Raw genomic sequence first — 27,001 nt, 5'->3', positions numbered from 1 at the left:
ACAATGGAATATGTCTGAATGGATAAAGAAGATATATATATATATACCATATCTTCTTTATATATACATACACACACACAATGGAATATTAGTCAGCAATCAAAAAGAATGAAATCTTGCCATTTGCAACAATGTTGATGGAACTAGAGTATATTATACTAAGTGAAATAAATCAGAGAAAAACAAATACCACATGATTTCACTCATATCTGGAATTTAAAAAACAAAACACATGAATGTAGGGGAAGGGAAGGAAAAATAAAATAAAAACAGAGAGGAAGATAAACCATAAGAGACTCTTGAATACAGAGAACAAATTGAGGGTTTCTGGGGGGTGTTGGGTAGGGGGATGGCCTCAATGGGCATTGGGCATTAAGGAGGGCACTTGTTGGGATGAGCACTGGGTGTTATATGTAAGTGATGAATTACTAAATTCTATTCCTGAAATCATTATTATACTATATGTTAACTAACTTGGATGTAAATTAAAAAAAAAATTTAACATAAACAAAGAAAGATGAATGAGAAAGAATCAGAGAAAATCATTGGAAACAACCACAACACAAGTAATAAAATGGCAATAAATACATATCTATCAATAATTACATTGAATGTAAATGGACTAAACACTCCAATTAAAGACAGAAGGTGACAGAATGGATTAAAAACAAGACTCATCTATATGCGGACTGCCAGAAACCCATTTTAGACCTAAATACATCTGCAGATTGAATGTGAGGGTATGGAGAAACATCTACCATGCAAATGGATGTCAAAAGAAAGTGGGAGTAGCAATACTTATGTTGGACAAAATAGACTTTAAAACAAAGACTGTAACAAGAGACAAAGATGGACACTATATAATAATAAAGGGGACAATCCAACAAGAAGATATAATAATTATAAATATTTATTCACCCATGATAAGAACACCCCAAAACATCAAGCAGTTAATAGCAAATATAAATGAACTACAATAATAATAGATTTCAACATCCCGCTTACATCAATGGACAGATCATATAAACAGAAAATCAATAAGGAAACAATGGCTTTGAATGGCACACTGGGGCAGAGGGACATAACAGATACATTCAGAACATTCTATCTTAAAACAGCAGAATACACATTCTTTCCAAGTGCACATGGAACATTCTCCAGAAAAGATCACATATTAGCTCACACAACAAACCTCAACAAATCAAAGATAGAAATCATACAATGCATATTTTCTGACTATAAACTATGAAACTAGAAGTCAACCTGAAGGCAAAGTCTGGAAATACCACAGATACATGGAGGTCAAATAACATGTTACTAAACAATTAATGGGTCAACCGGGAAATAAAAGAAGAAATTTAAAAAGTACATAAAAACAAATAAGATGAAAACAGATAGATCCAAACCCTCTGGGATGCAGCAAAAGCAGTTCTAAGAGGGAAATTTATAGCAATACATGCTTATATCAAGAAGCAAGAAAAATCTCAAATAAACGACCTACCTAGCATGTAAAGGAGCTAGAAAAAGAACAACAAACAAAACCCAAAACAAGCAGAAGGAAGGAAATAATAAAGACTAGAGCAGAAATACATGATATAGAAACTAAAACAATAGAACAGATCAATGAAACCAGGAGGTTGTTCTATTAAAAAAAGCAATAAAATTGGTAAACTTCTAGTCATACTTATCAAGAACAAAAGAGAAAGGGCTCAAATAAATACAATCACAAGTGATACAGGAGAAATAAAAACCAACCCCACAGAGATTCAAACAATCATAAGAGAATATTATAAAAAAAAATATATGCCAACAAATTGGACAACCTAGAAGAAATGGATAAATTCCTGGAAACATATGAACTGCCAAATCTGATTTAGTAAAAAATAGAAAATTTGAACAGACTGATAATCAGCAAAGAAACTGAATCAGTAATCAAAGAACTCCCAACAAACAAAAGCCCAGGATTAGGGGGCTTCCCAGGTGAATTCTACCAAACATTTCAAGAAGAGTTAATGCTGGGGTGCCTAGGTGGCTCCGTTGGTTAAGGGTCCAACTTTGGCTCAGGTCATGATCTCATTGTCCATGAGTTCAAGTCCTGTGTCAGGCTCTGTGCTGACAGCTCAGAGCCTGGAGCCTGCTTTGGATTCTGTGTCTCCCATTCTCTCTGCCCCTCCCCTGCTCATACTCTAAATAAACATTAGAAAAATTGAAAAGAAGAGTTAATGCCTATTCTTCTCAAATGTTTCCAAAAAATAGAAAAAGAAGAAAAACTTCCAAATTCATTCTAGGAGGACAGCATTACCCTGATACCAAAACCAGATAAAGACACTGGACCAAAATCACTGATGAACATAGGTGCAAAAATTCTAAATAAAATACTAGCAAACTGAATGTAATAATACATTTAAAAAATCATTTATTACAATCAAGTGGGATTTAGTACTTCATTTTGAGGGTGGCTCAGTATTCACAAATGAATCAATGTGATACATCACATCAATAAGAGAAAGGATAAGTACAATACGATCCTCTTATTAGATGCATAAAAAGCATTTGACAAGTACAGCATGAATTTATGATAAAAACCCTCAACAAAGTTTAGAGGGAACATACCTCAACATAATAATGGACATCTATGAAAACCTCACAGTGAACATCATCCTTAATAGGGAAAAACTGAGAGCTTTCCCCTTAACGTTAGGAAAAAGACAAGGATGTCCACTCTCACTACTTTTACTCAACATAGTACTGGAAGTCCTAGCCACAGCTATAAGACAGGAAAAAGAAATAAAAGGCATCCAAATTGTAAGGAAGACATAAAACTTTCAGTATTTGCAGATGACATGATACTATATACAGAAATCTGGAAAGACTTCACCAAAAAACTGCTAGAACTGATAAACGAATTCAGTAAAATCATAGGACACAAAATAAACATACAGAAATCTATTGAATTTCTATACACCAATAATGAAGCAGCAGAAAGAGAAATTAAGAAAACAATCCTATTTACAACTGCACCAAAAATAATAAGATACCTAGGAATAAACCTAACCAAAGAGGGGAAAGACCTATACTCTGAAAACTATAAAACACTGATGAAAGAAATTGAAGATGACACAAAGAAATGGAAAGATATTCATGGATTGGAAGAACAAATATTGTTAAAATGTCTACACTACCCAAGGCACTCTGCATATTTAATGCAATCCTTATCAAAATACCAACAGCATTTTTCACCAAGCTAGAACAAACAATCCTGAAATTTGTACAGAACCCAAATAGCCAAAGCAACCTTGGTGGGGGGGAGGAAACAAAGCTGGAGGCATGACAATTCCGGACTGTAAGTCATATAACAAAGCTTTAGTAATAAAAACAGTAAGGTACTGGCACAACAATAAATACACAGATCAACAGAACAGAACAAAAAATCTGGGAATAAACCCATAATTATATGGTCAATTAATCTTAGACAAAGGAGGCAAGAATATCCAATGGGAAAAAGACAGTCTCTTCAACAATGGTGTTGGGAAAACTCGACAGCAACATGCAAAAAAATGAAATTGGACCACTTTCTTACACCATAACACAAAAATAAATCAAAATGGATTGAAGACCTAAATGTGAGACCTGAAGCCATGAAAATCCTAGAAGAGAACCCAACCAGTAATTTCTCTGACATCTGCTACAGTAACATCTTTCTAGATATGTTTCCTGAAGCATGGGGAAAAAAAGCAAAAATAAACAACTGGGATCACATCAAATTAAAATGCTTCTGCTCAGTGAAGAAAACAATCAACAAAAGTAAAAGGCAACCTATGGAATGGGAGAAGACATTTGCAAATGACATCTCCAATAAAAATATATAAAGAATTTATACAACTCAACACCCCCAAAATAATTAAAATCCAATTAAAAAATGGGCAGAAGACATGAACAGATATTTCTCCAAAGGAAAGATACAGATGGCCAACAGACATATGAAAAGATGCTCACAATAACTTATCATCAGGGAAAGCAAATTAAAACTACAATGAACTATCACTTTGCACCTGTCAGAATAGCTAAAATCAACAATACAAGAAACAACAGGTGTTGGCCAGGATGTAGAGAAAAAGGAACGCTCATGTACTGTTGGTGGGAATGTAAACAGGTATAGCCAATGTGGAAAACAGTATGGATGTTCCTAAAAAAGTTGAAAATACAATTACTGTATGATCCAGCAATAGTACTACTGGGTATTTACCCAAAGAATACCAAAACACTAATTCCAAGGGATACATGCACCCTTATGTTTATAGCAGCATTATTTACAATAGCCAAGATATAGAAGGAGCCCAAGTGTCCATTGATTGATGAATGGAGAAAGAAGAGGTGGTAAATAAATAAATAAATAAATGTTATTCAGCCATAAAAAAGAATGAAATCTTGCCATTTGGAACAACATGGATGGAGCTACAGAGTATAATGCTAGGCAAAATAATGCAAAGAAAGACAAATGCCATATGATTTCACTCGGTGCAATTTAAGAGACCAAAGAAATAAGCAAAGGGAAAAAATGAGAGCGAGACAGAGATAAAGCAAGAAACAGATTCTTAACAATGGAGAATGAACTGAGCTGATGGTTACCAGAGGGGAGGTGGGGAGGAGTGGGGACGGATGAAATGGGTGATGGGGATTAAGGAGTACACTTGTCGTGATGAGCACCAGGTGGTGTTATGGAAGGGTTGAATCATTATATCGTACACTCGAAACTAATATAACGCTGGGGTTAAAATAAAAACTTAAAAAGAAAATTTATCAGTCAGTACTGAAGTCCTGGCTTAGAGTTGGGACTTTGAATCTCTAGTAGCACCGATCTTGGCTAATTCTCTCCATGAGAGTAGAAAATGTTGAGCGAGGCTCCAAACTGCAGTCATCATCGTTTTACTGTGAATCTTGGGAGGAATGTGATAGAATAGATGGGTAGTGTGGTCTGGACCACGTAGGGAAGGAAGGGAAGAGAGAAGGGCACTACCCAACAGGAAGAGAGAAGGGAAAGGTCAAAGTCAAAAGTGAAGAATCACAGAATGGTGGGAAGTGGGCTAGACTTTAAAACACATAGTGATGTCTGTGCCCTACTCAATTTTAATATACAGCCAGGGTTGAAAATCACTGAAGCCAGAGAACAAATGTACCATATTGACCAAGTTAAGAGTCAGCATGCTGCTCAAATAGTGAGGCTTAGGTTGTTCCAAAGATTTGTTTTCCTGAGGCAACATGCTAAGCTTTAAATCAGGGGAATAAGCTCATATATGTATAAATGCCTATAGGAGTCTTCAAGTGTCATAATTAAACCAAAGCACTAAATGTAATGTTGGAGCCTGCAATACAAAATGAGGCAAAAGGCTTTCAGTTGAAGTATTTCAGTTTCAAAGGTTACAGGAAAATTTCTCTTTTTTCAGTTTTTATACCTTTATTTGTGTTTGTATTAATGCCCATAGTGATGGGGTCCTAGACAGACTTGTTCAGGTGCATATAACACAAGCCCCTTGTCTGAGAACAGTCTTAAAAAGTGGGTGGATATAAAAGGTGGGGGTTATTTTTTCCTTCTTTCTTCCATAGTCCTTTGAAATCCACACCATATTTGGGTTGAAAGAGATGTTCTATATATTTTTCAGCAAGTGGTAGATCCTGTTTACTGAATAAATGCTAAATCAGCATGTGTCAGTTTAAACTACCTTATGCTGTCCCCTCAATTCAAATTGGATAATACAGATCTTTAAAAGTATACCTTTTAATGAAGTGTTATCATGCTGCTAAATTTTCTTCTACTGTATAGAAATTAAAAGCAACATTTCTCTGGCCTAGAGCTAACTTTTATGACTCCCTTGGTACTTTCTTTTTTATCTTGATTTTTTAAGATGTTCAAATAAGTGAGTTTTCTTTTTACTTGACACATTTTCACATATGTTGCCTTGATCTTCCACATCTTTTACCCATATGGGAGACTGCCTAAGAAATAAAGGATCTGTGTTTAATTATCTCATGGGGACAATTTAAAGGGAAATCCAGAGCTGCTTCTCTCTAGCTCTGCCTTAAAGAGGAATAAGAAGCAATGGTGAGTTTATAGCTTTTGGCTGTTGATAGAGATTTCTCAGAGTTCCCTCTGTGATAGTACTAATCCCACCTGTTCACTTGGGTACATCCCAAGCTCATTGATTCAGACCCTAATTTGTGAACATTCAGAGAGCGACTGGGCTGAAGTGGATGGTGTGTGTTTCACGAAGGTCACAGAGGTTTATTTAGAAAATTCGTAACATATACAGGAGGTAAAAAGTACAGCGTTTGAATTGAGACCAAACTAATTTTATGCAACTTTACACATTTAGAAATTATTTAATGTTTATATAATTTATGTTTAATAATCATAAAACTGATTTTAAAAAATCTAGAATCATATGGTTGATACTTTATGGTTGCAACTGGATTGAGAGAACTCAAGAGAGTCACCTAAGATCATCTGTCCGGATGGTGGCAAAACCAAGGTTAGAAGGCAAGTTTGCAGACTCATGAATGTACCACCCTGCCTTCACATTTATTTACCAAAAACAGGTTCTCAGGAAAGTCCAGTTGTTTTGTTCTTGAATGCAATAATACTTCTCATAAAACGCATTCTACAATCTAGAACTTTCCCCCAATTTCCCTTCCTGCTGTTCAGTCACATTAATAGGGTTACTCTATTCTGCTGCAGTATCAGACATATAATTGTAAGAGGCTTTCCTATCCATGCAGGTAAATGAATCCCAAAAAATGAATAACAGGTTGATGTTCTCAGGAAAAATCTGTCTTCCATGTAGGCATTAATCAGGCCTTTTTCTGTTGTAAGTGACTGAAATTGATGTTTTTGGCTCCCATAACTGGAAAGGATACTGGGGCAGCACACAGGATTGAAGGAAAAATTCCAGAAACTAGAGACAGATATAGGTCCTCATATGTCATTTCTGCTTACGTTTGCTTGGCTTCATTGTGTAGATTGACTCCTACCAATATCTGGGAAGATGGCCACCAGTGGCTTGAGATTAACACTGAATTAGCAATACCACTGTATACAGTGGCTTCCAAATTTATTGCTGAATCTCAAAAAAAAGTCTCTGATGAGTTCTTCTTAGGCCATAAATCTCATTGTGCCCAAAATGACACCAGAGTTGTCTAAGATATTGCAAGTTGGATCAGGAGTGAATACAAAAATGAAAGATGGGGCATGGAAAAACGTCATAGAGAGACAGTAACAACCACAACCAAAGTCAACTGTATATAGTAGGAGCTATTGATTTGTGGAGCTGGAAGAAGGTTCATCTATTCCCCAGTCATTATTCCATTGACCTCCCTCTTTAATGGAGATATTTGCAAAAATTCAGATGCTCCGTTCCCATTCCAGAGTGACTGAATCAGAATTTCTTAGGATAAAGCCCAGGAAGAGCTTATTATTGAAATAGCACCACAGGGGACTCTGCTACACCCCTAGTTAAGAACTACTGTTTTAAGTCCTTATCATCAGGAGTCTATTTTCTGGGGTGGATAACATATTAAGCATTCATCAGCCATTAATATCTTATCATGATTAGTTCAACACATTAGCCTAATTCATTTAGCTGGATTTCAAAAGCATGAGATGCAGGATGAATACAATTTGATGAAGAAAAGAGGAATTTGGGCTGGCACTAATGGGGCCTGGTCAGCGGGGGGTGGTGGTGTACAGAGGTGGGATGTGGCTTTACAGGGGGGCCCTGTGTAGTTACGAATGATCTTAAGCTCATATTCCATTTTCTGACCACATTCTATTATTCCAACTCTCTCACATCCTCAGTCTTTACAACTTGTCTTCAGTCTTAAACTTCCAGTTCATGATTTCTCTCTGTCTCTTTCTCCCTTTCTTTCTCTTTTCCCCTAAATTCATAGTGGCCTCAATCTCTCCCCTACCAGCCTGGAGTATAGAGCTGTTTCACCTACTTTGTAACCTCATCCTTCTCGGGCTCACAGCCCACCAGACCTCAGCCCTAGTTCGGTGCTATATTTTGCTCTATTCCCTCGTTGTTTTGCCACCTGTTGAGGAAACTACAGTGACACTCCAAAATTTTGATTTATTATGCTACCTCGTTATCCTGTTATCATAAGGGACTAGGTAGGCCATACCTGTCCTGTCCTCATCCAGCCACCCACTCAACATTCAGGCCCATCATATCGCTCCCTCCCTATTTTGCTGAGAAAATTGGGGCCATCCAGCCCACCGACTGAAACATCAAATTTCTCTGAATCCAGACGTGGACACTTACTTATCCCTTTCTCTTTATTCTCAGAGAATGACACATTCTTCTTCTAGTTCATAGTAGTATCTCTACGTGCTCCTGTCCAACAGAACTCTTCCGTGGGCCCTGTTTTCTGTCTCCACATTCCTTCTCTTTCTCTTTGTGAGGTACTTGCTGTGTGCTTACTGCTTACACATTGGACCTAGTTAAGAATATATTCATGGTGTACTCATCTCTTCCTTTCAGATAATTATCTTGGATGATCATATATTTTAAAATTTTTAGCCCACCAATTTCAGACTGATGATTCCAAAATATTTCCAGCCTTAGCTCCCTTCTAGACAGTCTCTTGGATGTTCCATAGGCATGTCTATCTTAACATATCCAGAACTGACTGTATCATCTTTTCTACCAAAGCTGTATCTCTTTTTATATTCTCAACCCCAGCTAATTATACCACATCCTCTCAGGAATTCAAGTTCTCAGGAAACTTCAAGCTACCCAGTGTACCTCTGCTCACCTCAATCTCTATATCTAATTGATTATGAAGTCTCACTGATATTAACACTTAAATATATCTCCTAACTTCTTTCTTTCTCTCTGACTTGCTGGAACCACATTACTGGTTCAGACCTTCATCATTCTTTGCTTGGACAACTGCAGTAACACTACAGTTATTCTCTCTGCTGCTATAAATTGATCCTCTATTTTTCAGCCAGAGTAGTGTACCTAAGAGATAATTCTGCTTTTGACGCTTTCTGTTTAGAATTTTATTTTATTTTTATTTTTTTAATTTTTAAATGTTTTTATTTATTTTTGAGACAGAGAGAGACAGAGTATGAGCAGGGGAGGGGCAGAGAGAGAGGGAGACACAGAATCTGAAGCAGGCTCCAGGCTCTGAGCTGTCAGCACAGAGCCCGACGCAGGGCCCGAACCCACGGACCGTGAGATCATGACCTGAGCCAAAGTCGGACGCTTAACTGACTGAGCCACCCAGGCGCCCCTCTGTTTAAAATTTTACAGTGATTGACATCACCCACCGAATCATCATCTTGTTCCTTATTATGACATAAAAGATCTCCCATGATCTACTAGTCACTAGCCAGACATGTATCACGTTTTATATGTAAGTAACATAGAATTGATAGCAGTTCTCTCTGTACCCTGGTTAGCCTCTGTGCCTTGATCAGGTGATTCTCTTTTCCTGGAATTCCTTTCCCCTTATTTGCTGGACCGATTGCTACTCATCCTTTAAGACTTGGCAGGAATCATCTTTTCCAGAAAAACTTGGTTAGCCCTCCAGGTTAGGAGAAGCGCCCCACTTTTGTAGTATCTCTCCTGTTAGATTGTAAGCTTATCAGGACGAGGATCACTTCTTTAATCTCTATTCACATTCTTACTCAGTAGCACAGATGACAAGCTTATAATAAATATCTGTGGTACTGATCTGAGGATAACTTGGTGAGACAATCCCAATAGGAAGTAGTAAGAAGAAAGAAGTCAAAAACTCCCGTTGCTTATTTTACAATTTTGTTTATAGTAGAGCATATATTTCGTGGGTGGAAGGAAGGATGGAGGGGAGAGGGCATTATTATCACTGTAGATGACAGTTGTGGGTAAAGATACAGACTTTAGTAGAGAGCAAAAATCAGAAAAGAAAAATCAGGATCTGGAGAAGGGGGATGACAGAGGTAGAAAGAACTTATATCGTACAGTCCCCTTCTTCTAATCCTCTTGACTTTACTGGTTTTCAAGGCTTTTGGCCACTTGTTCCTGCCCAGTAGTTTCTTCAGCAAACTCTTAAGAGCTCCAACCAAATTTCTGGAGCTTCAACCTGACAGCACTTTGCATCATGTTCCTACCACTTCTTCTTTTCCTTATCCTTCTCCCTCTCCTTCTCCTTCTTCTTCTTCTCCCTCTTCCTTTCCATCTCCTTCTCCTTCTCCCTTCTCCCTCTCCCTCTTTCCTTCCTTCTACCTCTCCCTCTCCTTCTTCTTTTTAAAGTAGCCTTCATGACCAGCACAGAGCTCAATGCGGGGCTTGAACTCATGACCCTGAGGTCAAGACCTGAGCTGAGATCAAGCTGAGATCAACAGACTGAGCCACCCAGTTGTCCCAGTATGTACCATATTACTTCTTATCCCCCACCCTCAAGCTTTGCTTTTGATGCTGAGATGTGAGATGCCCCCATGCATCAAAGATTCATGATTGCCCCATGGGTAAAGGACCCACGCATGTGCAGCCCTGGAAGATTGGGAGCAATTGTTGCATGGAGCAAGTCTTTGACCAACTGGTTATGGGAGCTGGAAGATAAATTTTTACCCCCTACTTCCTACAGATGAATTGTTTGAAAATGAAACTATTCATGCAGCCCTTTCAAGGACACCCCCAGGAGACTGAATAATCAATCATGCTAAATACCAAGTGGCGGTCTGGTTACTAACACTCTCTGCATAGGCTCTCTTTTTCTCTGCCTTTCTCCCTCTTTCCCTCATCTTGTTTCCCTTCCATTGTACTCCTTAACACAGTAACATGTAATTTTTTACTTATTTTATTATTATTGTTTTAATCCTAGCCTCTGCTCTCTGGGGGACCCAGGATAAGCCAGTTGGTACCCTGTGTGGCCCTTGAAAATACACCCTAAGGATAGCATTTTGGAAACTCTTAGTTTGGAATCAGCCCTAAGAGATCCAGAGGATACGAATAAATTACACAAAGAGGTGGCTCAATCTACCTTGGCATCCACTTCTAAAGGGCTAATACGTGTCCTTCAACTCACACATATAGCATCATGGTGGGAGTAGTAGGGTTTCTTACAATCAGTTGAATGTGTTGGGGTTGGCTTACAGCTCATTGATAGGTCAGTATAATATATTGATACTAGTATAAATTGGACTAGTGCTACATTTTAGACCCATTCAAACATAGCCCCAAAAGACAGTGATGAAGTTATATATGATCACTGTGCAAAACTTCTGGCAGTATATTTAGCTATTCCCATTCTAGTGATAAAGAAGTGGTCTAAGATATGTGTGTGTATATATATATATATATATATATGGACACTTGCGAATGGTGAATAAAGTGATTGGTTGTTCAGGGACTTAGAAGAAAAACATTGGAAGATCAGGGACAAAGTAGTGTGGGGAAGATATATGTGGGTGGGCATCTGTGAGGTGGCACAAAGCATGCAGGTCTTTGTGTCTCATGGTAATGCTCAAGGGAGAACATCGACTGAATTAGAGGATTTTAAAAACTAGGGGGTAGGATGACTCATTCTGTGCTTGTCACCCAGCCTTTCCATCTTTGGCAGCCCTAGTGCAGGTGTAGTGGGCCCATGAACAGTGTGGTCATTGTGCCAAGGATGGAGGTTAAACATAAGTCCAACAGAATGGTCATCTCCTGTCACTTTATTGAGCATAAGTGAAATCCAGAATGGGAGGTGGGGAATGATCAGTCATGGCTTCAAGACCAAGTGCAAGAATGGGGTTGTAGTTCCTTCACCCACCTTCTAGCTTCTCGTTCTTCTTAGAGACTAGGACTTGCTGCCACCTTGAAGGAGACTCTGAGACTGGTTGTATGTCCCCTCTCGGGGCATCTTGTTCTTACAGCAATGAAGCCCAAATTATAACAGGGGAGCCAATACAAGGCAAGGGGATGGATAAGTCTGATAGACTCATCTATCTCTGGGGCCTTAGGCCACTGGCTCTGGCCTGGCCACTGCTGTATAACCAGCCAGATATCTGCTTGGATTCTGGTCAGTTTCCTACAGATTGCACCCAAGAACAGCTTTTGTCATTGAACCAAGCATTCCTGCCATCATGCCCTGGGCCTTCTATTTTTAGAAGAACTGAAGCAAGAGAGGCCTTGAAACTTGCTCACTGCCACCCTTGTGCAACTCAGATGTATGGGGCAGTTATCCCATGAAGTGAAACTTGACCAGTGAGAGACAGGAGCTGGCAGATAACATCTTCCTTTCTCTTTCCGCAGACACATGGTCTGAAGTTAGACGTGTTCACATGGCTCCTTGGACATCAGTCCTACAAGATCAAGCAACCAGTGACACTCAATACCAAAGTGGTCAGCTTGGTAATGATAACCTACCCTATACTGGGTCTCACATCTCCCTCTTATTCCCCTTTTCCCCTTAATCCCACTTTCCTGGGGATTTGTACTCTCTAACAAAATACTACACATAAGCTTTTGCCTCAGGCTTTGCTTTCTGGGAAGCCTAGCCAAGGCTGAACTGAAATAAAAATGCAGAGATTTGAAGTAGAGTGAGTTTGTACAAAGGATCTAGAAGCAGATGCGTGGCAGGGCAGTGCGGGAGGGGGAGATGTGCCTGGAAAGTGGGAGAGGGACCTTTTTTCTTCTTGACTGTTTTCCAATTCAAGAAGTTTTGAAATATTGGCATGAGGATTTATAATATTATTAAAAAGACATTAGGGAGAGTGGAAAGTGAGATTGTGAGACATGTAAAGAAGGGGATTATTTCATTTGGGCTTTTTTCTGACATTAACACCTGGCCTGGCGCCTACCCCTCCAGAGACACTCATCTGCAGGCTTGTTCCACTTCTTGGAAAACTTGGCCTTGACTGTTCTCAGAAGACACTTTATGCAGTGCACTGTAGTGTCCCTCTACTGTTTGATTAGGTTTTAATGCGCGATTGTGTTGGAGCCTCAAAATGGCCTGCCATAAGCCTCTTTGTTTACCCCTGTTATGTATATGGAAGCCCAGGATAGGTGGGTGGAGATGGCTAAGTATGGGATGCTATGGGATGTGTGCCAATTTGCCAAATGGAATTTTGGGGGGAGGTATGCCTTTTAAAAACTCCTGTTTGAAAGCAGGTGTGGTATGTAATTTTTAAAGGGCATATGATTTCCCTTTCAAATATGAACTATTGGGGTTTTATTGTCAATGTACACAATAAAATGTATCATAAACAGCTTCACAGCAAAACATGCTAATCTTCCCGAAGTGTCCCACTGACATCTACTTTCCTTTTCTTCCCTTTTGAATTTTTACATGACCCTAGAGTGGCTCTGTTACTAATAGGAACGAATGGCTGAATGCACACTAAAAGCATGGGGCGATGCCAGGCTGTGGGTTACCATTTAACACTCTTTCAGATAGTAGCACAGCGTGAAATACTAATTCATTACATCTACAATACCATATCCATTAGTGCTTTCTCATCCTGGAATTTAAATAGTCCAAAGCTCAGAGAGTCACTAAAGAGAGTAATTAATACAATAGCACAATTCTCCATGGTTCAGGTGATATGATGGACTGACTTACCTGTCACAAATAAATATTATAGGAGACAGTCTCCTTCCGTTTTACATTTTTAATCGTCCTCCTCCTTCCCCAGGGTCTACCATTCTTTTTCCAGCTGGATTTTATATTTTTGCCTGGTGAAGATACACTGACCCTCCGTTCCCGTGCTCATGCCTAATTCTATTTAAAATAGCTCCATGGTTTGAATAGCCGCACCATTGCAACAAGTACGTACAAAAGGGACATGGTTTATATACTTCAGTTTCACCTGCCATCATCTACCTGAAGGGGAGCAGAATTGGTCACCCCAAAACATGCCTCTTTGGCATAAGGATTATTTGGAGTTGATTGTTTTTAAGAAACAGCACACACGGGGAAAGCTCTAAAAACCAAGTATATGTTACAGTAACCAAGCATACGCCTTTTCGTAAAAGCATTTAGATTTACAAGGGAAATCTCCATTTGGAAGACTGTCTTCCTCTGTGTACTAGGAAGGGAAGGAGGGCTAAGTCTCTGGAAACTTCTCAATTGACAAGGCAACGATTTAGATCTCTATATTACTCCCGTTACTAGTTACTTCCTGGTAACCTCCTGGTGAGCGGCCTGGCCACTGCAACATCTGTCTTTTGTTTCTAGCTAAAAATGGAGTTTAAGGTGACGGCTTGGACCATTTTGAAGAGCTCCTCAGTTTTCCCGGGTCTCTCCCATGTATACAGGAGGTATGCACGTTATTAAACCTCTGTTTGTTTTTCTCCTGTTCATCAGTCTTTTTATTACAGAGGAGTCTCAGCCGAGGACCTAGAAGGGTAGAGGGAAAATTATTTTTCCTCCCCTACGATCCTCTTCATCTTCTTTCATATTCAGGGTACAGACTCCTTATAAAAGAGCTATTCAGTTCTAAGACCCTTTGGAGATAGTTTTCTTGACCTAGGAAGCCTGCCAGTTCGTGTGAGCTGAGGGGCCTCCTTCTCATAATCACAAACTCAGACTCTTTGAGATCTAATTTCTATGCCCATTACCAAATACATCTCATAAACAACTTCACAAGGCTCACTACAAGGGATATGGCTGCTTTTGTGCAGAGTAAGTGGGGGGTTAAGAAGCTTTTGCAAACGGTCGGAACTGCTCAAATGATTTATTTGCACAGGAAAGAAGCAGGTGCCCCATTAATACAAGTTTGGCCAGCATTTTTAAATGTACCAACACACCTTCCCATGCATTATCTCATTAGATTCCCACAGCTACTCTCTGAGTTCAACAGGGTGAGTATCATCAGGTATATTTTTTTAAAGAGTGAAGCTCAGAGACATTAAGAAGAGATTTCATATAAAAAATCTTGGATTAAATCTAGGACTTCTAACATGAAGTTCTAATTTGTAATCTGAACTAGATCTAATACTAACTAGAAATGACATCTCTAAAAACATGGCTGTTTTTCAAATCTTTCTTTGCTTTATCGTTATGGAATTGTTTGTTTGAGACGGTAAGTGGTTGTACTCATGTAAAAGCCCACCAGGGTAGGGTGTGTATCTTATATAGGCTGTGAACCCTTATGAGATATTCCCCCTCCAAAGCTAGAGTTTAAGCTTTCCCAGAACATTCCAGAATGTTGTCTCTGTTCCCGAGCACTTGTTTGAATGCTACTGACATGCAAACATCTAGCTTGGGTGACTCTTTTTCCAGGACTCCGAGGGTCTCTGTAGGTACAATCTGTTCTCTCTTTTTTTCTCTTATACCAATTCTCAATTGAACTTCCTAATCAATATCTATATCTCTTCACTTCTAAGTCATGCTTCATATTACTTCCATCTGACTTCTGCCAGCATGATTCACAATTAAATGCCGTTACAAGCACTGACTTTTGTATTGCTCAACTCAACAAACACTGCCCAGTCACTCCTTAAATGCACCACAGGGTATACCCATCTGCCTCTTCTTGAAGCATTCTCCTTCTGCTTCCATGGTGCCTCAATCTCCCACTTTGCCTCCCACCTCCTTGGTCATTCCTTTGTCCTTGTTGGATCATCCTTCTCTACCCAACCTCTAATGTTGAAATGCCTCAAGGCTCAGTTTTAGAGTTTCTCCCTTGTTCCCAATTTCAGGCTGTCTCATCAGTTCCAATGGCTCCATTTAACATCTATATGCTCAGAGTTTTCAATTTATATCACCATTCAGATACCTTTTGTATTAGAGTTCTCCAGAGGCACAGAACTGAAAGGATATATGTGTATGCACATGTGTGTGCGTGCACACACACACACACACACACACAGGAAGAAATGTATTATAAGTAATTGGCTCATGTGATTATGGAGGCTGAGAAGGCCACATCAGCCATTGGGAAGCTGGAACGCAAGAGAAGCAATGTTCAAGTGTTCCAGTTCAAGTGTGAAGCCTAAAAACCAGGAGAGTCAATGGTGTACATTCTAGTCTGAAAGCCAACAGGCTCCAGAGCCAAGAAGATTTGATGTTTTGGTTCTACAGTCCAAAGTCAGGAAAAAGACTGAGATCCAGTTCAAACCATCAGGCAGGAGGAATTCCTCTTCCACATGGGAGGGTCAGCCTGTTTGTTCTAATCAGACCTTCCACAAACTAGATGAGGCCTGTTCAGGTTGGAGAAGGCAATGTGATTGACTCAATTTACTGATTCACATGTTAATCTCAACCACAAGCCGTCCCTACTGACACACTCAGAGTAACGTTTGAGCAACTATCTGGGTGACCCAAGGCCCAGTCAGTTCAACACATAAAATTAACCATCACAACTTTTCTGACTACCTAATTACCAGGTCTACTTTGATTTCACATAGGTACCTGTAATTTAACCTGTCAAAAAATTAACACATAGGCTTTTTCTTCAAATTTATTCCTTCAAATATTCCTAAAAACTATCAAGTGACACCTTCATCATTCAACCACTTATGTCAAAACCCAGGAGCCACATTCCATACCCTTTCCCCCACATTCCCCCAAAAGCATCAATTTTAGTTCTCAGATATTTGTTGCAGCTTTCTAGTTTTTCCATTTCTATTGTTACTTAATTCAGGTGTCATAATATGTTGTAAGAATTATCGGCCAAAATGATGATCAGCAGGCTTCTAAACTCCCACCACCCAAATCCATACTCCATAAAGCACCAAGTGATCATTTAAAATGCCCATTAAATCATGTTACCACCCAGCTTAAAATTCTTCTATGGCTTCCCAGTGCCCGTATGATAAATCCAAACTCCTTAACAAGCCCTACAAAGCCTTGCATGATGTGACCTTTGCCAACATCATTAGCCTTATCTTGTCGATCTTTTTCATTCACTGTGCCCTGCTGAGAGGTTTTTTTTTTTTTTTTCAGTTCCTCCCACACAGAGCGTTCTTTTCCTCCTCGACAATATTACAGATACTGTTCTTTCTGCCAGAAACACTCTTGGCCTTTTACTGCCTTTGCCTGGACAAGTTCTGTACAGCCTTTGGGACTCAGCTTGCATGTCACTTCCCCTGGGAAATCTTCCTGAGGCCCCTGATTAGGTGTACATGTGCTTAAAGCACCTCGTGCTTCTCCATTATGGCTCTAATCAGAGGTACCCTTAATTCTACTGCTTTTTTAATTACCTTTAATGCCCATCTCCCATACCAGACTGTAAGTTTTATCCATCTGAATTATTTGCATCTTGTGACTTATGCAGGGCGCACACAAGGTATGAGTCATTTAATGAATAAATGAGTAATGATTTCGTGAGTAAATGAATGGATGAACCAATGAAATGATGGGCTCTCCTAATACAATCAGATACCAAACCAAGTGACAGTAGCACAATCTCTCCCCATTCAAGTGTCAGTCTGGATCATGTGGAGAATCCAAAGGGCAAAAGCAGATATCTCCCAGCATCCCCCGTCCTCAGAGATAAAGAGGAGGACTGTGGGAGGAGGTAAAGAGGAGGTCTGGATGGATGTACCAGGGCAGAAAGAGTAAGAGTAGGAACAGTCTTATTACTGTGATAAAATGATAAAAACCTGGCTATTTTAGCTACTACTTCTACTCGGAAAAGCACTCTCTTTTCAAGAATATAATTTATCTTCTCTGTGGTTTTCCAAAGGCATATACAGCCAGGAAAAACCTGGCATCCCATACTGATACTAATTTTTGGTGAGAAGGGGAAGATAAACATTCAGATTTCTAAAGCCACTGGAAGGACTTTCCGTGACAATGGTGATTCTCCTGTGCAGGGCTGGGGCCACGTGGCTCACCTTGGGGGTGAGGCCCTGTGTGAGTCGTGGTTGGCTGCTAACTTAGGTCACCGAGTTCAGCTAATATTCACCCACTTTACGTGGCATGGTGTGTGAGGCCTGGCTTCTCCATCTATGTGGCCCTATTTCATCTTGACTTCATGCCGTATTATTCTTTGAGATTCAGCTTCAATGATGAAATCTGTTTGTTGTGCTCAGGCTCAGAGATGGCTGGCAAGAACAGTGTTAGGAAGCAGTCAAGGATTGGATGTCTCACATCACCATGAAGCAAGGATCCACGTCAACTAAGGAGAACCCCAGCTTTTGACAAGGTTAAAAACATTCAGAGGACTGTGTGACAGTTAGGAGATAGAAAAAGCTCTCCGAGAAGCTTTGCTCAAAGAGGCAGCTTTAATCAAAAGACAAATGAATTTACAGGACACATGGCATTGATCTGAGGGAAACTGAGTGACACATATGTTGGGGGAATAAGAAATGCATAAAATAGGGCTCCTGGGTGGCTCAGTCAGCTGAGCATCTGACTTTGGCTCAGGTCATGATCTCACAGCTCTGTAAGTTCGAGCCCTGCGTCAGGCTCTGTGCCGACGGCTCGGAGCGTGGAGCCTGCTTCGGATTCTGGTCTCCCTCTCTCTCTGCCCCTAACCCACTCACATTCTGTCTCTGTCTCCCTCAAAAATAAATAAACATTAAAAAAAAAAGAGAAATGCATAAAATAAAGGAAAACAAAAAGAGAGGCACTCATTTTGGACCAGGTGGCTGATTTCCTTCCACATTATCAAGACACTCAAGTCTGTCAATATGCAATGGATGCTTGCACTATAATTTTTTGTTTACCACCATGCAACGTCTGAACTATCTTTTTCCATTAAGGCACCGAGGTCAATGATACAGATAATTAACCAACTGATTTGGTGCATTAATTTTCCTGGAAGTTCTAGCAAGAGTCTCACTCTCCAGCCTTGAGCTTCCTACTCCACACAGACACAGGGACAAGGGCTGGCTCCATATGGAACACTGAGGTGATCCACGGCTGAAGTGCTGTCCAGCAGCATCGTCTGTCTACTTAAATGATGATGAATGCTATCTTTGTTCCAGGCAGGAAGATGTCATTACGCCAGCTCATACTGCTGACCTCCCAGGGCTTCCCACTAAGTGTTGCCAAAGGGTTGTGGTGCTGATAATTCCTTACAGCGCTCAGAAGAGAATAAAGCAGAGAGGTAAACCTGATGAAAAGTGGATAAAGAACCTAAGGTGAATTGAAGCTTAATATACCAAACAGCACAGAGCATGGCTGGTTTCTTTTCCTACCTCTTGTTTTCCCTTTCACAATCGTAGGCAGTGCTCCAGCTGTCATTTCTGCCCTCTCAAAGCATTCTTCAGTCACTCATATCCAGTCTTGCACTTCACCTATCAATAAAAGGAACTTGAAATCTTTCAACACAGAGATATTATTTCTGCTTCAGCTGATTTCAGGATGCCACAGTTCACAATGAAAATCTGCAGATTGCTGATAGCTCTGTCAATATCATTCAGCGGCTAACAACACTTTATTTGTGGTACCTGTAGATAGAGTGCAGGCATCTGAACCCATCAATAAATGGAAAGAAAGTCCTGGGGCTCAGAACAATTTGGTTTTACAAGGGGCCTAGTTTACAAACTTCGCTTCTTCATTACTGAAGAATTCCTTACAAGTTTTAAAGGATGGAAAATGTAACCATCTTTTAACAACTTCAATGGTAAGATAATAAGGGCGAGAACTCTACCTTCTAGTTCTCTCTACACTCCTTTCACTCTATGCAGAGAGGAATATTTACTATAACGTATTATGGTTTTGTATCATAGGTGTATATTCAATTTCTTCGAACTATGTATTTAACAACAAGCTTATTCTTACGTTTTTTTTTATTCTTATGTTTTTTAGAAGATAGTTCATAGTCAATTTCATTGGTATTTTTAGTATTTGGCTGTTCAATGTCTTTTCATGCTTCTTAATCATTTCTTTTCCTTTTTCATCCACTTGCCTATTTGGTTTTATGGCCTTTCAAATACACAGGTACCCACATACATGTCTGTATGTGTATTTGTTGTCATTGTTGAATTTAATGAATTCATAGTTTTTTTTTATTACAGATGCTGACCTTTTGTCTAGTGACTAGCAGAACTATTGATCTTTTTAAAATGTTATTATTTATCTTTGAGAGAGAGAGAGAGAGCGTGCACACAAGTGGGGGAGGTGCAGAGAGAGAGAGGGAGATAGAGGGTCCAGAGTGGGCTGTGTGTTGACAGAAGAGAGCCCAATGTGGGGCTCGAACCCGTGAACCACAAGATCATGACCTGAGTTGAAGTCTGACACTTAACTGACTAAACCACCTAGGCACCCAGCAAAACTATTGATTCTTTAAGTCAATCTGATTTATAGGTTCTTGATATTCACGCTGTTCTAGGATGATGATTCTTAGAAAATTACCAATCATGAATGAATCTTAGGAAAGTGGTAGTTCAAGAAAAGAAAAAAATGAAAGGATCAATAAAGGTATCATTATTACCACCGGTTAATGTAATTGAATCAATACCACTGAGCCATTGAAAGTTAACAAATCATAGAGAGATATTCAATAGAAATCTACTTCCTTTGAGATTGGTACCCTTTTCACTGATGTTCAGTGAAAAATGACTCAACAATTATAAAACAAACCTATGTGATATTATATGGATTTTGTAAATCAAGATTTAATATAATATTACTTTAGGAGAAGTCAAAATAAATTTTCTAGCTGAAAACTATGAGGGCACTATTATTTTCAGGAGGAAAAAAAAAAAACCTCTACCCCGAATACAATGACTCCATCCCAAATGTCTCATAATGGGTCAATTAGATATTAGCTTATGAGCAGAGGTATTTTCTTATTGTATTCCTTATGAGTGAAATGATGAAAACAAAATTTCCTTACTACCAAACTCTATCATGGCAATAGTGAGATAACTACCATCATCAGTAATCAGTGAGCTAGATTTTCTTAAATGAGCCAAATTTTCTTAAATACTTTTTTTTTTTCAACGTTTACTTATTTTTGGGACAGAGAGAGACAGAGCATGAATGGGGGAGGGGCAGAGAGAGAGGGAGACACAGAATCGGAAACAGGCTCCAGGCTCCAAGCCATCAGCCAAGAGCCCGATGCGGGGCTCGAACTCACGGACCGCGAGATCGTGACCTGGCTGAAGTCGGACGCTTAACCGACTGCGCCACCCAGGCGCCCCTTAAATACTTTTAAATATAGACTGAGCACCTTCGAAAGACCTTCTGCATCAGAATATTAAATGACCTGAGAAGTATAGCTTTCTTTCCCAAAAGAAACTACATAAAAGTGGAAAGAAACAGCATCAGTATTTTTTGGTGAATGACCAGGTTTCTGGCACTATTTTAGGAATGCAGGATACAGAGAAAAAAATTATTCTTGATGTTATATGAAAGGGACTCTTCCTAAGTAAATATTTACCAGCTTTCCCCAATAACATACCTGTAAAACTATTGTGGGAAATAGACTCTTTGTCCAGGGAGCATTTTATATTTAACTGAGCCAACACTCATTGATACTGAACAACAGAGAGATGAGCATTAGAGCCTTTGGTTCTACTGGGGAAGAAAGGTTTCTTTGAAAAGTTGTCATAGTGGTTGTTGTCGGTTGCCTACCTAGCATCATTTCTCTCATTTCTTTTTCCCCAAAGAACCCCAGATTTGTTGGAGTACCTTCTTCCTTTCCAGACTCAGGTGTCTGAGGTGAGTCGAAACCCACCCACGGCTCCAAGAATGAGTGTGACTGGTCTGGTTAAGTTTGTAGGAGGGGCCACGTGATGGAATTTGGCACAATGGCTCATGGACATCACATGCAGGACCATCTTAGGAGAGCTCTTTCCTGCTGTCCTGGGAAAGGTTCCAAAAACGTCTCCTTTTCTTTTCCCTTCAGCCAATTTGTCCTGTGCATTGGGTGTAGAACTATTGCTCTATCTCAAGACCAGTCAGAGGAGAAAGCTAGCAGACACAAGAAGGTAGAACCCAATGAATTGCAGGAAAATGAGGCAGTGCCAGGAAATTAAGGCAAATCATGAAGCCTATCCTACCTCCGTATTTCCAGTGATTTAAGCCAATTAATTCCCTTATCGTCACAGCCAATTTGAATTGTGTTTTCTGTTACTTTCACCCAGGGCCATCTTAAATAATACCTATTATTACCTGAATAATTGGACAATTAGTAACTAGGAAGAGGGTGCAATAGAAGATGAACATGAATACGGACGAAATCCATGCTCCAAGTTCACGTATCTGCTGAAAATGATCAGTAGTTGTATTAATTACCTGCTAATTGCCTCCTAATTCTTCATATGTCCTAATATGAAGATTTTTATGACATTTTGAGATCTTATACCTCTATTTTATCGCTTCTGATTTTTTTTTTCATTTCTCTTGTAAGTTTTCATCCTAGTATTGGTCTTTTGTATACATGACCTTGAAATAAATTTAAAGTGACTGGTTAATGTCATTTCTGAACCCAGAGAAGATGGTCTGTGTTCACAGGAAGCAAATAATCTATTTAGGGAAAGAAATCATCTAAGTTTTAAAACACCGTAGTAACCAACGTGACACATGAAGTAAAGTCTTACTGGGAACTGATTGAAGCAGATGGTTTGTGGTTCAGAAACTCAGGACGGCATAATTTAAGGCTTTGGGAACCAGCACAGGCTTGGGAATGACAGAGACACTCGTGTGGGGCTTCAAAGACAAGTGGAATTCAAATCTGCAAACAGGGCTTGTGCTGGAATGTGGCAGGAGACTATGTTTGGCAAGATGGTTGAAGGGTAAGAAAAGAAGCCACAGAATCTGGACTTAAACCCATGAGCAACAAAAATAGACCTGAGACCAGGCGCTCCTATATCGTCAAATTCTGAGACGGCAGAGTTCTCTGTGAAGCCACTGCCTTGTGATTATGCGTACTCGTGTTTCTCTCTTGAAGCGGGTCTGGTGTCTTCAGTTTTCCTCTAGGACCTTAAAGAAACATGAGTAAGAGTACTGCCTCATCACTGAAATGGTTAATTTAAAATGTTTTCAAGTGAAATGTTAAAAAGAAAGCACAAATCTCCAAACAACCTTTATTTATATTTACTTCTAATAAGAGCTATAAAACATGTCTCAACAGGCAGCAATTTAATTACATCCATGCATTTGATCCGGAGAACATCCTGTTTACAATAAACCCTTACCTATAAATGTACATTGAAAACACAAATTAAGCAACCGCGTTAAGCGGTGTGGTCTGTTTCCTAGATGCAGTAAGTTTTGCTCTGGAATTGTTTCTATGACCTCAGGGAGGTACAGACCATTACGTTAACTTTACTCTAAATTTGGGAAGTCAGAGGCATGGGACCATGTCCCCAAGGTAGGGATATCACAAAGAATTTATAATTTCAAAAGTCAACCGCTCATCCTAGGAGTCTTTCCAAAAGACTTGCGAATTTCTTTATATAAGAAAGAAAAAAGCTGTTCTTGTTCAGCTGCCCAGGAACAAAAGCTATAATCAGTCACGTGGTGTGCTTTCCAATCGTTGGCCACATTTCATTTCGGGGAGTGGGCTCGCTTTTCAGAAGGCGCTGTTTGTTAGCAAATTCCCATAACATTCCAGGGTGTTTTACTACCTCTAAGTGGATAGGATTGGAAGAAATGGTGGAGACATTTGGAACTCTGTGGTAAAATGTTTATTTTTGTGTGAATTACTCTTTCTGTTGTAGAATCGCATAGCACCCACCTACCCTCACCCCCCACACACGGATAGATAAAAACCCACCCACTCTCCTGGCCTTTGCTTATGTGTGCAAACGTACACACACAGAGCTTTGGAAATGAGAATCCTTTTTTTAGTAAAGAATTTTAAAAAGTGTGACCCTTTATTAATAAAAGAACATAAACCTCCTACGATATTGGCTTTAAATTTTATTTCACGTTGTGACACAATATATAAACCCACTAAATACACACTAACTGAAACAAACATTTCACTAAGCCATACTTGCCTTTTTATTTTTTTTAAATTTAAAAAAAAATTTTTTTTTTTTAACGTTTATTTATTTTTGGGACAGAGAGAGACAGAGCATGAACGGGGGAGGGGCAGAGAGAGAGGGAGAAACAGGCTCCAGGCTCTGAGCCATCAGCCCAGAGCCCGACGCGGGGCTCGAACTCACGGACCGCGAGATCGTGACCTGGCTGAAGTCGGACGCTTAACCGACTGCGCCACCCAGGCGCCCCATACTTGCCTTTTTAATATGAGATGCACTCAGAACTTTTTTATCATAATAGTATCTTTCGTTGAAAAATAAACAAGGGAAGGTTATAACCCATAACACTGATTTCATGTCACTCACTAATGGGCCACATCAGTTGAAAATCACTGGCTTTAAGTACGTGATGTAATGTTTGTGGACAATTCTAACATATGTAAACATATTCACATATTGGTTTGTGAATATGTGAACTAGGATTCTCCTGAGTCAGGGATTACCACTAGAATAATTCTGAGACTCGGTATTTCATTTTTCCCCTCATTTTTTAAGGTTTATTTATTTATTTTGAGAGAGACAGAGACAGCACACCAGCAGGGGAGGGGCAGAGAGAGAGAGAGAGAGAGACAGAGAGAGACAGAGAGACAGAGGGACAGAATCCCAAGCAGGCTCTGTGCTGTTAGCACAAAGCCCAATGTGGGGGCTCAGACCCATGAAGTGTGAGATCATGACTTGAGCCAAAATCAAGAGCCAGATACTTAATAGTGATACTGACTGAGCCACCCAGGAGCCCCTCAGTATTTCATTTTTAATGCCATCAGGTAGAAATATTTGTGCTGCCAACACTTTTTCCCCTTGGGTAATATCAGTAAATTATATAGCCTAAATTCTTTTAGATGTCCAGAAATCTCTTGAAACATAAAGAAATACCAAAGCAGCTCACTCCTGCCACGTCATATTTCTAGAACCAACTTTATTTAAGACCTCTTGCTGTGCACATGTTCCTTGTGACACGTTCGAGTGCAAAGAATATTCCACAATGTGATGAATAGATTAGCAATTGTTGATAGTGCCAGGAAACCTTCGGAGAGTATCCGTGGGCTGGATTACAGGACAGACTGACTCTCTCCCACGAGGAGTACAAGCCAAGTGGGACCAGGATTTGGACTTGATGCGTGCCCTGTTGTAAATGCCGGAAAACACTTCTCTGCACCCGCTTGTGTGTTTTTAGGTAGCACATCAGTAGGTTAGGTAAAACCTCACCTTCATCAATTCAGTGACCTAAGCAGGTCATAATTTGTTGTTACACGCACATCTTTTTGCAGAAAGGTTATTGGCCTATTCGGCTTGGGAATGCATTTTAAACTTTGTAATCAAACAACAGGGGTCAGGCGTGTTTGGCAACAAATGAATACATTAGTGTTGGAAACCACACCGGAGCATTTAACCTCTCACTCGATTTTTTAAAAATTTCCACTCACAAACAGGAAATATGATATATTTCACAAATACACTTAAGTCAAACTCATTAAAGCAGAATAGTAAGCTTATTGTTTCCAAAACCAATACAAGATTTGTGCTAATTCATCTCTGTTTTCACCTTACTCCTCTGGGAGCAGGGGGTAATAACTAATAAAGCTTAGTCATGAAATCTACAGCCCCAAGGCGAGGTGATCTGACTGATCAATGTTAAGATGGAGTACAATGCTTTGCCTCATCAGCATGAAGCTCTCTCCATTCAAAGGAACCTTGGAAGAAAAAAAGGCAAAAGGCACCATCTGGATGGAATTACAAAGTGGCTGATGTGTATAATGGCTTTGTTGATGGTGGTCCATTTTGCCCTGAAGGAGTTACATTATAATTCTGTTCCTCTCCAGGCAAACTTAATTCTGCCTCAGAAGTGGATCAATAGCTGATTTGGGATTTTGTTCTTGTACTTTTCAGAACGTTGACTCTCCTCTACCTCCAGACAAGAGTGAGTTAACCTTGCTTTCTAAAGCAAACACCCTCATGAACACAGCAGACAGTCACTCCATTTGATGCAATTGTTTGTAAGGCGGTGGTGATACTTAGTTTTAAACAAAAGGATGGGGGAGGGGCTACCCGAAGATCTGATTTATAAACAGACCCCCAAACCAAGATTACGGAAAGATTTGCCACAAGACCGACCCTCCGGTATTTCTCAGAGAAGGAGGTATTGTTAGCACAATGGAATCTTAAGCCTACTGGCTTCTATTTAAGAGCATAAGGAATATTCAGGGATTTCTAGACATCTCTAAAACATTTTGAAATCCTGAAACAATTATTTTGAGAAGTGACGTTTGTTATTTTTGTAGGTCTTTATATCTGCTTTAACAAAGGGATTTGGATTTTACAGATGCTAGTATCTAAATTGGAATAAGAATGGAACAGATTTGGTGACTCTGGGGACCTCACTATCCGCACCCATGGCAACTACATCTGAACGGTGTCTCCCACTTCAGTTCAAGGACGACTTTACCAGCTGAGCTTTAATTAATGATAAATCAACAGACAGGTGACAACCATTATATTCTTTCACCTTATCACTGGGGCTAGAGTTAGTGACAAAGTTTTAATTAAATTTTAACTTTATCTTACTTAATTAACGTTATATGAAGACGGAACACGCATACATGGGCACATACATATTTGCATGGATGTATTTGTTTAGTAATTAAAGTTTCCCAATTTCTGATTTTATACCAGAGGGTTGAAAGGGAAAGAAATAGTATTTAATCCAAATTAATCCAGTATAAATTTAACATTCTGCAATTGTCATCCTCAAACGTAAAATACTTGAGTGTCTGATAAACGTGCAATAAATGTTAGTTAACAATGACAATTTTCCTGGTCTTGTTTGCCCGCCTTTGTTCAGAGTATCTCTCCACACTCTTGCACATTTTTTCCCACAAGCCTGTCCATGTGATACACTGGCGATAAATAATAAACATACTGATCTTTTCAGCGACTTAAGAGAAAGTAATGGCCCTGGTTTTCATGGATCCATTTTATACATTTAACTTAGGGGCAGGGGCCATGTCTACATGTCCTTCCAAATTCCCCAACCCTCCTATCAGGCCGCCTTTTCTTGTAGGGAATTGCTCCCATCTTTAATTTAGAACTGT

The 27,001-nt window shown here is 39.6% G+C and overlaps 1 protein-coding gene across 2 annotated transcripts in view; it reads right to left on the bottom strand.

The window, feature by feature from the left end:
- The window catches only part of CELF2 (CUGBP Elav-like family member 2), an 832,664-nt gene that overhangs the window by 543,532 nt on the left and 262,131 nt on the right, over positions 1-27,001 (bottom strand). Inside the window, exon 3 of one of the 2 annotated variants that reach the window (XM_043563375.1) lies at positions 22,717-22,848. The exons of the other annotated variant lie outside the window; for it this stretch is intronic. The gene's annotated coding sequence lies outside the window, so the exon portion shown is untranslated. The remainder of the gene's footprint in view (positions 1-22,716; positions 22,849-27,001) is intronic. 2 annotated transcript variants of the gene reach the window in all.

This window comes from Prionailurus bengalensis, chromosome B4 (assembly GCF_016509475.1).
Source record: "Prionailurus bengalensis isolate Pbe53 chromosome B4, Fcat_Pben_1.1_paternal_pri, whole genome shotgun sequence".
Classification (NCBI taxonomy): domain Eukaryota; kingdom Metazoa; phylum Chordata; class Mammalia; order Carnivora; family Felidae; genus Prionailurus; species Prionailurus bengalensis.
The sequence above is the reverse complement of the archived record's forward strand: the minus strand, read 5'-3'. Positions and strand labels throughout refer to the sequence as shown.